The 13,604-nt window shown below is 46.7% G+C and overlaps 1 pseudogene; it reads right to left on the bottom strand.

The window, feature by feature from the left end:
• Positions 1-2,839: 2,839 nt before the first annotated feature.
• LOC129479710 (proprotein convertase subtilisin/kexin type 7-like) lies at positions 2,840-6,894 on the bottom strand (annotated as a pseudogene).
• Positions 6,895-13,604: the final 6,710 nt, after the last annotated feature.

The raw sequence follows: 13,604 nt of genomic DNA, 5'->3' as shown, positions 1-13,604 counted from the left end.
CCCTTGTAAGTTGGATTCCTAGGTATTTTATTCTCTTTGTAGCAACTGTGAATGGGAGTTCACTCATGATTTGGCTCTCTGTTATTGTCTGTTATTAGTGTATAGGAATGCTTGTGATTTTTGCATATTGATTTGTATCCTGAGACTTTGCTGAAGTTGCTTATCAGCTTAAGGAGATTTTGGGCTGAGACGATGGGGTTTTCTAAATATACAATCATGTCATCTGCAAACAGGGACAATTTTGACTTCCTCTTTTCCTAATTGAATACCCTTTATTTCTTTCTCTTGCCTGATTGCCCTGGCCAGAACCTCCAACACTATGTTGAATAGGAGTGGTGAGAGAGGCATCCTTGTCTTGTGCCAGTTTTCAAAGGAAACGCTTCCCGTTTTTGCCCATTCAGTGTGATATTGGCTGTGGGTTTGTCATAAATAGCTCTTACTATTTTGAGATACGTTCCATCAATACCTAGTTTATTGTGAGTTTTTAGCATGAAGGGCTGTTGAATTTTGTCGAAGGCCTTTTCTGCGTTGAGATAATCATGTGGTTTTTGCCATTGGTTTTGTTTATGTGATGGATTACGTTTATTAATTTGTGTATGTTGAACCAGCCTTGCATCCCAGGGATGAACCCGACTTGATAGTGGTGGATAAGCTTTTTGATGTGCTGCTGGATTCGGTTTGCCAGTATTTTATTGAGAATTTTCGCATCAATGTTCATAAGATTGGCCTAAAATTCTCTTTCTTTTGTTACGTCTCTGCCGGGCATTGGTATCAGGATGATGCTGGCCTCATAAAATAAGTTAGGGAGTCTCTCTTTTTCTATTGATTGGAATAGCTTCAGAAGGAATGGTACCAGCTCCTCTTTGTAGCTCTAATAGAATTCAGCTGTGAATCTGTTGGGTCCTGGACTTTTTTTTTGGTTGGTAGGCTATTAATTATTGCCTCAATTTCAGAGCCTGTTATTGGTTTATTCAGAGATTCAACTTCTTCCTGGTTTAGTCTTGGGAGGGTGTATGTGTCCAGAAATTTATCCATTTCTTCTAGATTTTCTAGTTTATTTGCGTAGAGGTGTTTTTAGCATTCTCTGGCGGTAGTTTGTATTTCTGTGGGATTGGTGATGATATCCCCTTTATCATCTTTTATTGCATCTATTTGATTATTCTCTCTTTTCTTCTTTATTAGTCTTGCCAGCAGTCTATCAATTTTGTTGATCTTTTCAAAACACCAGCTCCTGGATTCATTGATTTTTTGAAGGGTTTTTTGTGTTTCTATCTCCTTCAGTTCTGCTCTGATCTTAGTTATTTCTTGCCTTCTGCTAGCTTTTGAATGTATTTGCTCTTGCTTCTCTAGTTCTTTTAATTGTGATGTTAGGGTGCCGATTTTAGATCTTTCCTGCTTTCTCTCGTGGGCATTTAGTGCTATAAATTTCTCTCTACACACTGCTTTAAATGTGTCCCAGAGATTCTGGTACATTGTGTCTTGGTTCTCATTGGTTTCAGAGAACATCATTATTTCTGCCTTCATTTGATTATTTACCCAGTAGTCATTCAGGAGCAGGTTGTTCAGTTTCCATGTAGTTGTGCGGTTTTGAGTGAGTTTCTTAATCCTGAGTTCTAATTTGATTGCACTGTGGTCTGAGAGACAGTTTGTTGTGATTTATGTTCTTTTACATTTGCTGAAGAGTGCTTTACTTCCAATTATGTGGTCCATTTTAGAATAAGTGCGATGTGGTGCTGAGAAGAATGTATATTCTGTTGATTTGGGGTGGAGAGTTCTGTAGATGTCTATTAGGTCTGCTTGGTGCAGAGCTGAGTTCAAGTCCTGGATATCCTTGTTAACCTTCTGTCTTGTTGATCTGTCTAATATTGTATGTCAAGTAATTTTTCAAGTAACTCGTGCTGTCAAGTGGCACTAAGTGTGTATTACTTTAGGCATATATAATCCAAGATAATTTTGTCCTCATATAAAATGATGTTTACATTGCTAATTTACCTTGGAATTCTCTTGGAGCTGCTCACACAGTATATGGCATACCTGTAGGTGCTCAGTAAATATTTGTTGTTCTGAGGGTTTTCTTAGAAAGAATTCACGTTTGGAGAACTCAAATGATGGTATTAAAGAGGCAGCCCGGCTGGGAGCAGTGGCTCACACCTGTAATCCCAGCACTTTGGGAGGCCGAGGCTAGCGGATCACCTGAAGTCCAGAGTTTGAGACCAGCGTGACCAACATGGATAAACTATGTCTGTTCTAAAAATACAAAATTAGCTGGGTGTGGTGGCACATGCCTGTAATCCCAGCTACACGGGAGGCTGAGGCAGGAGAATCGCTTGAACCTGGAAGGCAAAACTTGCAGTGAGCCGAGATCCACCATTGCTCTCCAGCCCAAGCAAGAAGAGCCAAACTCCACCTCTAACAAAAAAGAACCCCCCGGGCGCAGTAGCTCACGCCCATAATTCCAGCACTTTGGAAGGCCAAGGTGGGCAGATCACGAGGTCAGGAGATTGAGACCATCCTGGCTAGCACTGTGAAACCCTGTCTCTACTAAAAAATGCAAAAAATTAGCCAGACGTTGTGGCGGGTACCTGTAGTCCCAGCTATTCTGGAGGCTGAGGCAGGAGAACGGCGTGAACCCGGGAGGCAGAGCTTGCCCAAGAACGCGCCACAGCACTCCAGCCTGAGGGACAGATCGAGACTAAGTCTCAAGAAAAAAAAAAAAAAAAAAAGAGAGGCAGCCCATTTCCAGGTTGATAGTGTTAAGGGGAAAAAAAAGAGGATGGAGGCCAACCCAAAGGGGGCGCCAATCCCCTGTCCAGCGCCTCACCGAAAGTTCGCATTTGGCTGGAGGCAGACCCCGTGGCTCTGACCAGACTTCTCTGGCAGCAATTCTCTGCCATTTGTATCTTAAAAAGGCCCTCACGCTCTTTGAGTGGAGTCAGAGGATGCGTCAGATTCCAGATGTAAGCATCAGAACTGCTTTCTCTCAAGAGCTCCCTAATTTTGGGAAAGAAGAGCCTGTCCCACACTGTCAGGCCCTGAGGTCAGGAGATCTGCTCCTCCTTCCCGTGCAGTAGGTCTAGGTGCTGATGAGGGCAGTCCAGGGCACTCTTGTTCTGGGACAGGCTCCAGTCCCCTTGCTCCGGCAGGTCTGGGGCAAGGAGGTCAGAGGTGGTGGGAGGGCCCCTGTTCTCTGTTTCCACTTCGTCTGGATCCTTACTGCTGCAAAGTGGCACTGATTCTAGCTCTGTCCCTTCCTCCTTGGCTTTCCGGCTCCGATGGGGCCAGTGGCAGGGTCCACTCCTACAAACTTGATTGGAAGCCACATTCCTCTGACTCAAATATACTTCCAGCATGTAGTAAACGGTCCAGAAGACGGTGAAACAGCCTACCAGCACCAGGGTCTGGGGCCGAGGCAAACACCTAAGTGAGGCACTGTTTCCTGAAGCCTACAGCCTTTCTCAGCCCAGGACAATGAGTTCAGAATGTCTTTTTCCTTCTAGCGACTGCCTTTTCACCCAAACTATTCCCCATGCCCCCTTCCCCAACAAGGCCTGTCCTGTAAGAGTTAGGCTAACAGGGTAGGAGCAATGCTACGAAACCACTGCTGGGACCCAGGTCTTCCCAGTCCTTCACTCTGCAGGTCACCGTGAGAAGCACACTAAGAACTCCATCCCCCAGACAGGACAGTCCCATCTATCTGCAGCTTGAGTCTTGGCCCTAGTACCTTGAGGGTGTTGGGGGTGATGGTGTAACCATCTTCCTCAGGAATTTTCAGCCCCGGTGGGCAGGGCAGGGCAAAGTCATCATGCAGGTATTTTCCACTCATGGCACTCTCTAACAGCCTGTGGAGAAGAAAAGGGGTAAGGATGCCCCACTGACTGTGGTGCCTATACCATCTGTCCTCACCCATCTTCCCACCTTACAGCTGAAGACAGGGAAGCCCCACAGCAAAAAGAAGAGGCCCAGACTGTGAGTTCCCAGCCGGGGGCTCCATCTACCAGCTTGAGGCTGGAGCTGGGAAACACAGCTGGGGTTCAGAGGGCGATGGGCTCCCTAGATGGCCCTTCCCCTGTGAGTGGCCTTCCCTCTGACACATGTGGCTTTACCCATCTTTGTCCCTGATCTGGACTCCACACAGAGCCATATAGGGTCAGCTGCCATTGCCGGAGGATGCCGACCTGGAATGACTCATCCCCTAGGGCAGCAAGGGGCAGCTCGTGAGCCACGCCCCTCTGTCAGCCATGCCAAACAGCAGAGGCCCTGCCCGCCCTGCCACCCAAAGGGGCTCAGGCCACATGGTCTGCTCTAGCAGCTGCCTCACTGTGTCCTGTCCCACTGACCCCAGGTTCTGCAGAAGGGCCTCGCTGGGTGCCCTTAGGGATGGAAAGGGTTGAAAGGCTGTATTCCAAAGCAGAGTCTTGCTTTTCTCTCCCATATTTTGGGGGTTCCGCTGGGATTGGAAAAAATGTCTTTCTACCAAATTAAAGAAAGCTTTGAAAACCACTGGCCTAGCGAATACCTAACTTGACTGGAGGATGGGAGGGTCGAGCTCAATTTCCAGTCTATATACCGATACTAAAGATATTCACAATTCATGGATATTGTGGCCTTCAGTGATATGGTGACCTTTCACAAGTCACCTCAAACCTCTGGGCCAGTTTAAAAAAAATGTTGAAATGAGTCCTGCCTTTACCTGCCTACCGGGGCTGGCCGAAGGATGGTTATACGTAAAAGGACTTGAAATGTGGTTTCAACAAGGACTTTTTGTTGCTATCCTGAAGAGAAATGGATGGGTCCCTCCTCCAAGGAATATGAGAGGTAGTATAAATGAACAGTTTCAGATAGCAATGCCCATTTCATGGATGGCGCACACTCTTGGCATTAACCCTCTTGGTCCAGTGGCAACCCTATATATTGTACACGGGACACTTTCTGTGGGGACTCTGAGATGCAGAGGGACCAGATAACAAGCAGAAAAGGCAGGGCCTGGTGCGAGGGCACGAGGCTCACCGACATCCCTGACGACAAGCCTGTAGGTCCCTCGGGCTCTCTCTCCCCAGCATCGCACAGTGGAGAAGGTCCAGTCATCGAAGCCGTTGGGATCCCTGCGGAAAGAACACAGCAGAAACAGGTGGAAGGCGTGGACCAGACAGCTGACCTCCCCCCAGCAACACTTTCTTACTGTAGTAGCCGTGGAAAGAACTTGGGAGGGTGCCACGAGGGCTTCTCAGGTGCCCCTTGCCCCTGGGGTCTCATGGAAGGAGGAACTTGTATTAACGTGGTGTGGTGGAAAAAGCAAGCGTGGAGCCCGCACAGGCTTGGAGTGCCACGGATCTAGGTTTATTCTTATTCTCTTGGGCACTTACTAGCTCCATGACTTGTTTTTTTTTTTTTTTCTTTTTCTTTCTCTTTTTCTTTTTTTTTTTTTTTGGAGAGAGGGTCTCACGCTGTTATCCAAGCTGGGGTGCAGTGGCATGATCACAGCTCACTGCAGCCTTGACTTCCTGGGCTCAAGTGATCCTCCCACCTCAGTCTCCTGAGTAGCTGGGACTACAGGCCTGTATTACCATACTCAGCTAATCTTTAAATTTTTTGTAGAGACAGGGTCTCACTTTGTTGCCCAGGCTGGTCTTGAACTCCTGACTTTAAGTGATTCTCCTGCCTTGACCTCCCAAAGTGCTGGGATTACAGGTGTGAGCCACCACACCCAGCCAGTTTCCTCATTTGTAAAAGGAGGTTACAAAGTCTAATCTAGGGGGTTCTTAGAAAGATTAGAGAATGTGTATGTGAGGTGCAGGGCCTAGCACTTGAAGAAGGTATGTGACAAAAGGCTTCCAGCCGCCAGGGATAGCCGGTGCCACAGTAGTTTAGGACAGTGCCAGGATCCACTTCTCCCATTTCTTTTCCTTGGAAAGGCCCTTGCTGAAAAGGTTGCTCAGGCCTCTGGCGGGTGTACATACGAGTCCATGCTGTGGGGGGCGCCGATGAGGGACATCATGCCGCTGGGGCAGAACAGCTTCAGCTCCAAGCTGCTGCGCCGTGGGTGAGTGATGGAGACTGTCACTGCCACATGCTCCAGGGTCTTCAGCCCCGACATCTCCAGGTCCATCCTGCTGACTGGAAAGTCAGGCTGGGCAGCTGGGAAACCAGCCCACAAACACACCTTCACTTCACCCCCAGGTACACAATGACACACGCTCACTGAAGCCACATACAAACATCTACGGCAACCCTAACTGGGACCTCGCCTATGCTAGTAAATGGAATGGAGTTGCTGCTCTCAAGTTTACAACGTAGCTTCGAGTCTAGTTGGGAAGACAACACATACCCAAGACACAGTATAAGAATCCAGTAGAGCAACCTCAATCATTCATTCATCCAAAAAATTATTTACTGGGTACCTCCTACAGTACCCAGGCACCATACTAGATGCTGGGAATATAAAGATAAGATGGGCATGGTCCCTGTCTCCTACCTGCAAGTGGAAAATGATATGGCATGGGAAATATACATAATTGATAAGGGAAGAGAAATAAGTCAGATGGGTTTAGGCACCCAGCAGTGAGACACACTGAAGGAAATGGATACAGATTGGTAGAGAGGGTTGGTAGAGGGCATTCTAGGCAGTGGAAAAGGCGTGAACAAAGACGAAATGCACATCTCACTGAAGATGATGCACAGTTAATTTTTAAAAAATGCTGGTGGATAAATTTCAATGAAATTATGTGAGTGAAAAAAACAATCTCAAAAGAAGCATATAGCCGGGCAAAGTGGTGTGCACCTGTGGTCCCAGGTACCCAGGAGGGGGAGGTGGGAGGATTGCTTGAGCCTGGGAGGTGGATATTGCAGTAAGCCATGCTCATGCCACCACACTCCAGCCTGGGCAACAGAACAAGACTCTGTCTCAAAAAAAAAAAAAAAAAAAAAAAAAGAAAGAAAGAAAAAGAAAAAGGATGCATAGTGCACAATTCCATTTACATGACGTTCATTGAAATAACATACCTGCAGAGATGGATAAAAGATAAATGGGTGCCAAGGGCCAGGGACACAGAGAGGGGATGGGTGTGGCCAGAAAGGGGTAACACAAAGGAGTCTTGTGATAATGGAATTGTTCTGGATCTTCGTTGTGGTGGTAGTTATGCAAGGCTACATGTCATAAAATTGCATACAGCTACACACGTGCAAACACACATATTGACAGCATGTATATCTGGTGAACTCTGAATAAGCTCTATGGATTTTACCAATGTCAATTTCTTGGTTTTGATATTATATTTTAATTGTGTGAAACATTAAGATTGGGAGAAGGGTGCATGGGACTTCCCTTGTACATTTCTTTGCAGCCTCCTGTAAATCTACAATTATTTAAAAAAAAAACTACTGAAATGGAAGACTCAACTGGGGACTATTAAGAAATTAGGTTGCAATGAGAACAATTCTTTTTAAAGCACCCTTTCTTCCATTAATTTATTCCAGTCCAGGCATGGTGGCTGACTCCGGTAATCCCAGCACTTTGGGAGGCTGAGTCAGGAGGGTAACTTCAGCCTGGGAGACATCATCTTTACAAAAAATAAAAAAATTAGCTGGATATAGTGGTAAGTACCTGCGGTCCCAGCTACTCAGGAGATTGAGGGTGGGAGGATGGCTTAAGCCCAGGAGGTTGAGGCTGCAGTGAACCATTTTTGTGCCTCTGCACTCTAGCCTGGGCAACAGAGTGAGATCCTGTCTCAAAAAAAAAATTATTCCAGTATACAAGGCAGAGTGCAATATGTTCATTTTACAGATGCAGCAGCTCAGAGAGGTACTGAAAGTAGGAGCTGGGTAACCCAGGATGGGATGGGAAGGGTTTTAAAGATTTTTATTTTAAATAAACAACTGAGACCTATTATAGATGACCGAGCAAGGACAGAGTTGGTTTTTTTTTTGGTTGCTCTTTTTTTTTTTTTTTTTTTTGATACAGAGTCTTGCTCTGTCACCCAGGCTGGAGTGCAGTGGCGCGATCTCGGCCCACTGCGACCTCTGTCTCCTGAGTTTAAGCAATTCTCCTGCCTCAGCCTCCCGAGTAGCTGGGATTACAGGTGCCTGCCACCACACCCAGCTAATTTTTGCATTTTTAGTAGAGACGGGGTTTCACTGTGTTGGCCAGGATGGTCTTGAACTCTAACCTTGTGATCCGCAGCACCCCCTCGGCCTCCCAAAGTGCTGAGATTACATGCTGGAGCCATGCGACCAGCCAGGACAGAGTTTTCTTTCAAAAGTGCTGAAAGGGCCAGGAGCCGTGGCTCACGCCTGTAATCCCAGCTCTTTGGGGGGCCGAGGCAGGCAGACCACGAGGTCAGGTGATCGAGACCATCCTGGCTAACATGGTGAAACCCCGTCTCTACTAAAAACACAAAAAATTAGCCAGGCGTGGTGGCGGGCGCCTGTAGTCCCAGCTACTCGGGAGGCTGAGGCAGGAGAATGGCGTGAACCCGGGAGGCGGAGCTTGCAGTGAGCCAAGATCGCGCCACTGCACTCCAGCCTGGGCGACAGAACGAGACTCCGTCTCAAAAAAAACCAAAAAGTGCTGAAAGAAGGCTACTCTAACAGCTGTGGGCGGGATGAACTAGAGACAGGAAGAGACAGGTGGCAGAAGACCAGCTAAGATGCCACCGCCTCCTTCTAGGCAGGTGGCTTGTGTGTGGGTAACAGAGACTGAGGAGAAGGAGGAAAGGAAAGGCTCCAGGCTTTCTATGACACCACTTTCTGTCCTTCCTAGTCCCTGTCCTTACTGACCTTCTGCTCAGTCCCCTCTCACTGCACTCACTGAAGAGTGCCACCTCCCATTATCTACCACGACACCATTGTCAGAACTTCACAGTGCTTTACCTCCTTAACTCTAGACCTTTCTCCACGCTATGCCGGCCAGCCACATCCCGGCCATACTCTGGACTTGTCTTTATTGGGGGTTGCTTTGCTTTTGAATGGTTTAGTTACGTTCATTGTGGGTTTTCTTATTAGATAAACAATACAAATCAACTGAAGGTAAATTGGAAAAGCAGATGAATGAAAATGAAAACAAAAAAGCACCCAGATGTTATGTTGTTCCATAACACGTTGGTAAATATCCACCCAGGCCCTTTCTGTGTGTGTATGGATGTGTACATGTGTACATTTTCTTTTTTTTGGGACAGAATTTTGCTCTTGTTATACATGCTGGAGTGCAGTGGTGCTATCTTGGCTCACCGCAACCTCTGCCTCCTGGGTTCAAGCGATTCTCCTGCCTCAGCCTCCTGAGTAGCGGGGATTACAGACGTGCGCCACCGCGCCCGACTGATTTTTGTATTTTTAGAAGAGATGGGGTTTCACCACGTTGGCCAGGCTGGTCTCGAACTCCTGACCTCAGGTGATCCACCCGCCTCGGCCTCCCAAAGTGCTGGGATTACAGGCGTGAGCCACCACATCCAGCCAAGAAAATTTTCTTGAGATCTTTGAGAACTTCTCATTTTTGAGAACCCCACTATACCACATAATTTTCCAATGAAATGTACCTGAATATTTTAAGTCATCATTTCAGATATGTAATGAGTGTGAAAGTGTGCTTAAGAAAGAGTAAATTATTCCATGCCAGGCCAAAATATACACCCTGTTCCTGGGCGCGGTGGCTCATTCCTATAATCCCAGCACTTTGACGAGAGTTTGAGACCAGCCTGGCCAACTTGGTGAAACCCCATCTCTACTAAAAATACAAAAAATTAGCCAGGTGTGGTGGCACGCACCTATAATCCCAGCTACTCGGGAGGCTAAGGCAGCAGAATCTCTAGAACCTGGGAGGCGGAGGTTGCAGTGAGCCGAGATCACCCCACTGTACTCCAGCCTGGGCAACAGAGCAAGACTCTGTCTCAAAAACAAAAACAAAAACAAAACATACACCCATTGTAGTTATCTGGGTCTCTTACTGGTTAAGTGCTTTGCTTTTGTTGTACAACAACCTTGAAGATAGTTTCATTCAAATTTGCGCCTCATTAAACATACAAATCCTGTCTGGGTCCAGTGGCTCACGCTTGTAATCCCAGCACTTTGGGAGGCTGAGGTGGGTGGATCACAAGGTCAGGAGTTCGAGACCAGCCTGGCCAACATAGTGAAACCCCCATCACTACTAAAAATACAAAAAAAAAAAAAAATTAGCTGGGCATGGTGGCAGGTGCCTGTAATCCCAGCCACTCAGGAGGCTGAGGCAGGAGAATCGCTTGAGCCCTGGAGGCAGAGGTTGCAGTGAGCCAAGATTGCACCATTGCACTCCAGCCCAGGTGACAGTGCGAGACTCTGTCTCAAAAAAAAATAAAAAATCATACAAATCCATTTAATAAGCCTTTTCAGGGTCTTTCTCAAGATAAAATCCTGATTTCTGAATTCCAAGAGTCCACTGGTGTTTCTATTATAATGTCCATCTCTCTCTTTGAATTAGTTACAAGTCTCTTTCCCTGACTAAATATGAATTATTCTATGGCAAGCCTCTTATACCTCTTCGTAGCCTCAGTACCAGGGAATGCCTGGCACAACAAATATTTCTTGGTAAATGTTTAATGGATGAGTAAAGTCAAGGTTAATTTTTTTTTTTTTGGAGACAGAATTTTGCTTTTGTCACCCAGGCTGGAGAGCAATGACGCCATCTCAGCTCACCGCAACCTCTCCCTCCCGGGTTCAAGCAGTGCTCCTGCCTCAGCCTCCTGAGTAGCTGGGGTTACAGGCGCCTGCCACCACACCCGGCTAATTTTTGCATTTTTAGTAGAGACGGGGTTTCACTATGTTGGCCAGGCTGGTCTCCAACTCCTGACCTCAGGTGATCCACCTGCCTCGGCCTCCCAAAGTGCTAGGATAACAGGTGTGAGCCACCGCACCCGGCTTTTTTTTGTTTCTTTTTTTGTTTCTTTTTTTTGAGACAGAGTTGTGCTCTGTCACTCAGGCTGGAGTGTAGTGGTGTGATCTCAGCTCACTGCAACCTCTGCCTCCCAGTCTCAAGCGATTCTCCTGCCTTAGCATCCGAGTAGCTGGGATTACAGGTGTGTGCCACTACACCTGGCTGATTTTTGTATTTTTAGTAGAGACAGCATTTCACTGTGTTGGCCAGGCTGGTCTCAAACTCCTGACCTCAAGTGGTCTACTCACCTCAGCCTCTTAAAGTGCTGGGATTGCAGGCCTGAGCCATTATGCCCTGCCTAGCCGTCTTCTTTCAGAAGAGATTTGCTCACACTGGCATTTCTTTTTTTTCTTTTTCTTTTTTTTTTGAGACAGAGTTTCAGCTTTGTCACCCAGGCTGGAGCGCAGTGCCACGATCTAGGCTCACTGCAACCTCCACCTCCCGGGTTCAAGTGATTCTCCTGCCTCAGCCTCCCGAGTAGCTGGGATTACAGGTGCCTGCCACCAAGCCCAGCTAATTTTTGTTGTTGTTGTTGTGGTTGTTGAGAAGGAGTCTCGCTCCGTTGCCCAGGCTGGAGTGCAGTGGCACGATCTTGGCTCACTGCAACTTCCACCTCCCAGGTTCAAGTGATTCTCCTGCCTCAGCCTCCTGGACAGCTGAGACTACAGGCATGCACCACCATACCCAGCTGATTTTTTTGTATTCTTAGTAGAGACAGGGTTTCACCATGTTGGTCAGGTTGGTCTCAAACTCCTGGCCTCAAATGATCTGCCCACCTCGGCCTCCCAAAGTGCTGGGATTACAGGCATGAACCACCATACCCGGACCTCACATTGGCACTTCTTATGAACTTACTACTTCCCCAGGAATGGGCTGTCTTTCCACTTGTCTGATCCCCAGCTTTCTGTTCTTGTCTCTTATCTGAGTCTATCTGAGTTCCAGCACCTATCCTGTAGCGATGAGGAGAGTAAGAGTCTTGCCCTTCTGGCAGGAAGTGTACCCTATCTGCCAAATTGGAGTTCTGGTTGTGCCCTGGTAAATGGACACCTAGAGACTTTCTGTGTAAAAGCAGTCAACATGACCTTAACTGTGGCAAATGTTTCTTGCCCATTGTCAGGTAGACTTCATCAGCTCCTCTCTATTATAAGGTCCCTGGGGCCAGGAGCTGGGTTTAATTTATCTTGGTATCTCCTGCAATGTTTAGCACAGTAGCCCAGTGTCATCCTTGTAGCAGATTAATTCAGCAACGATTTATTAAGTGCCCGTGAGCTAGGCATTTTACTTGGTTCTGGGGATACCAAACAATGTCTGCTTTCATGGAAATAACTTGTCTTATATAGTGGCAGAAAGTTGACAATTGAACTGAGTGATAGGTAAATAGGGAATCATTGTACTATTCTCTTTACATTTCTGTGTTTGAAGTTTTTCATAATAAAAAGTGTAAAAAGGTAGAGAATGCGGGAAGAGTGTCCTGGGAAGAATGAGGTTCTGAGAATGTTTTGGACAAACAGATGAAGCAGTCAATCAGCAACCAGAACTAATAGAGGATGTTGTTGGAACTGGCCTTATAAGTTGATCTCATGGAGCTACCTCCACGGTTACCAGAGGCTGAGAAGGGTAGGGAGTATGGGGGAATGAAGAGAGGTTTGTTACTGGGCTTGGTAGCTCACGCCTGTAAACCCAGCGCTTTGGAAGGTTGTGATGGGAGGATCTCTCTTTTATTTATTTATTTATTTATTTTTGAGACGGAGTCTTGGTCTGTCGTCCAGGCTGGAGTGCAGTGGCACGATCTCTGCTCACTGCAAGCTCCGCCTCCTGGGTTCACGCCATTCTCCTGCCTCAGCCTCCCGAGTAGCTGGGACTACAGGTGCCTGCCACCACGCCCGGCTAATTTTTTTGTATTTTTAGTAGAGATAGAATTTTACCGTATTAGCCAGGGTGGTCTTGATCTCCTGACCTCGTGATCCACCCGCCTCAGCCCCCAAAGTGCTGGGATTACAGGCATGAGCCACCACGCCCAGCCAGGAGGATCTCTTAAGGCCAAGAGTTCGAGACCAGCCTGGGCAATATAGAAAGACCCTATCTCTACAAAAAAAACAAACAAAAATTATCCAGGCATGGTGGTGCAGGCTTGTAGTCGCAACTAATGGAGAGGCTGAAGCAGGAGAGTTGCTTGAGCCCAGGAGTTTGAGGTTACAAATAATCTTGCCACCACACTCCAGTTTGGGCGAAAGAGCAGGACCTTGTCTCTGAAAAATAATAATAAAAAGAATAAGAAAAAAAGAGATGTTGGTTAATGGATACAAAAATACAGTGAAATACAGTTAGAATAAGTTCTAGTGTTAGACAGCAAAGTAGGGTGACTATAGTAAACAATAACTTATTGTGTATTTCAAAATAGCTAGAAGATTTGAAATATTCCCAACACAAAGAAATGATAAGTATTTGTGGTGATGGATACCCGAATTACCCTGATTTGATTATTACATATTGTATGCATGTATCAAAATATCAGATGTATCCCATAAATATGTGCAATTGTTGTGTACCAATAAAACAAGAATTGGCCGCTGGGCACCGTGACTCACACCTGTAATCCCAGCACATTGGGAGGCCAAGGCAGGCAGATCATGAGGTCAGGAGTTCGAGACCAGCATGGCCAATATGGTGAAACTCTGTCTCTACTAAAAATACAAAAATTAGCCGG

The sequence above is a fragment of the Symphalangus syndactylus genome, chromosome 3 (genome assembly GCF_028878055.3).
Source record: "Symphalangus syndactylus isolate Jambi chromosome 3, NHGRI_mSymSyn1-v2.1_pri, whole genome shotgun sequence".
Classification (NCBI taxonomy): Eukaryota; Metazoa; Chordata; class Mammalia; order Primates; family Hylobatidae; genus Symphalangus; species Symphalangus syndactylus.
The sequence above is the reverse complement of the archived record's forward strand: the minus strand, read 5'-3'. Positions and strand labels throughout refer to the sequence as shown.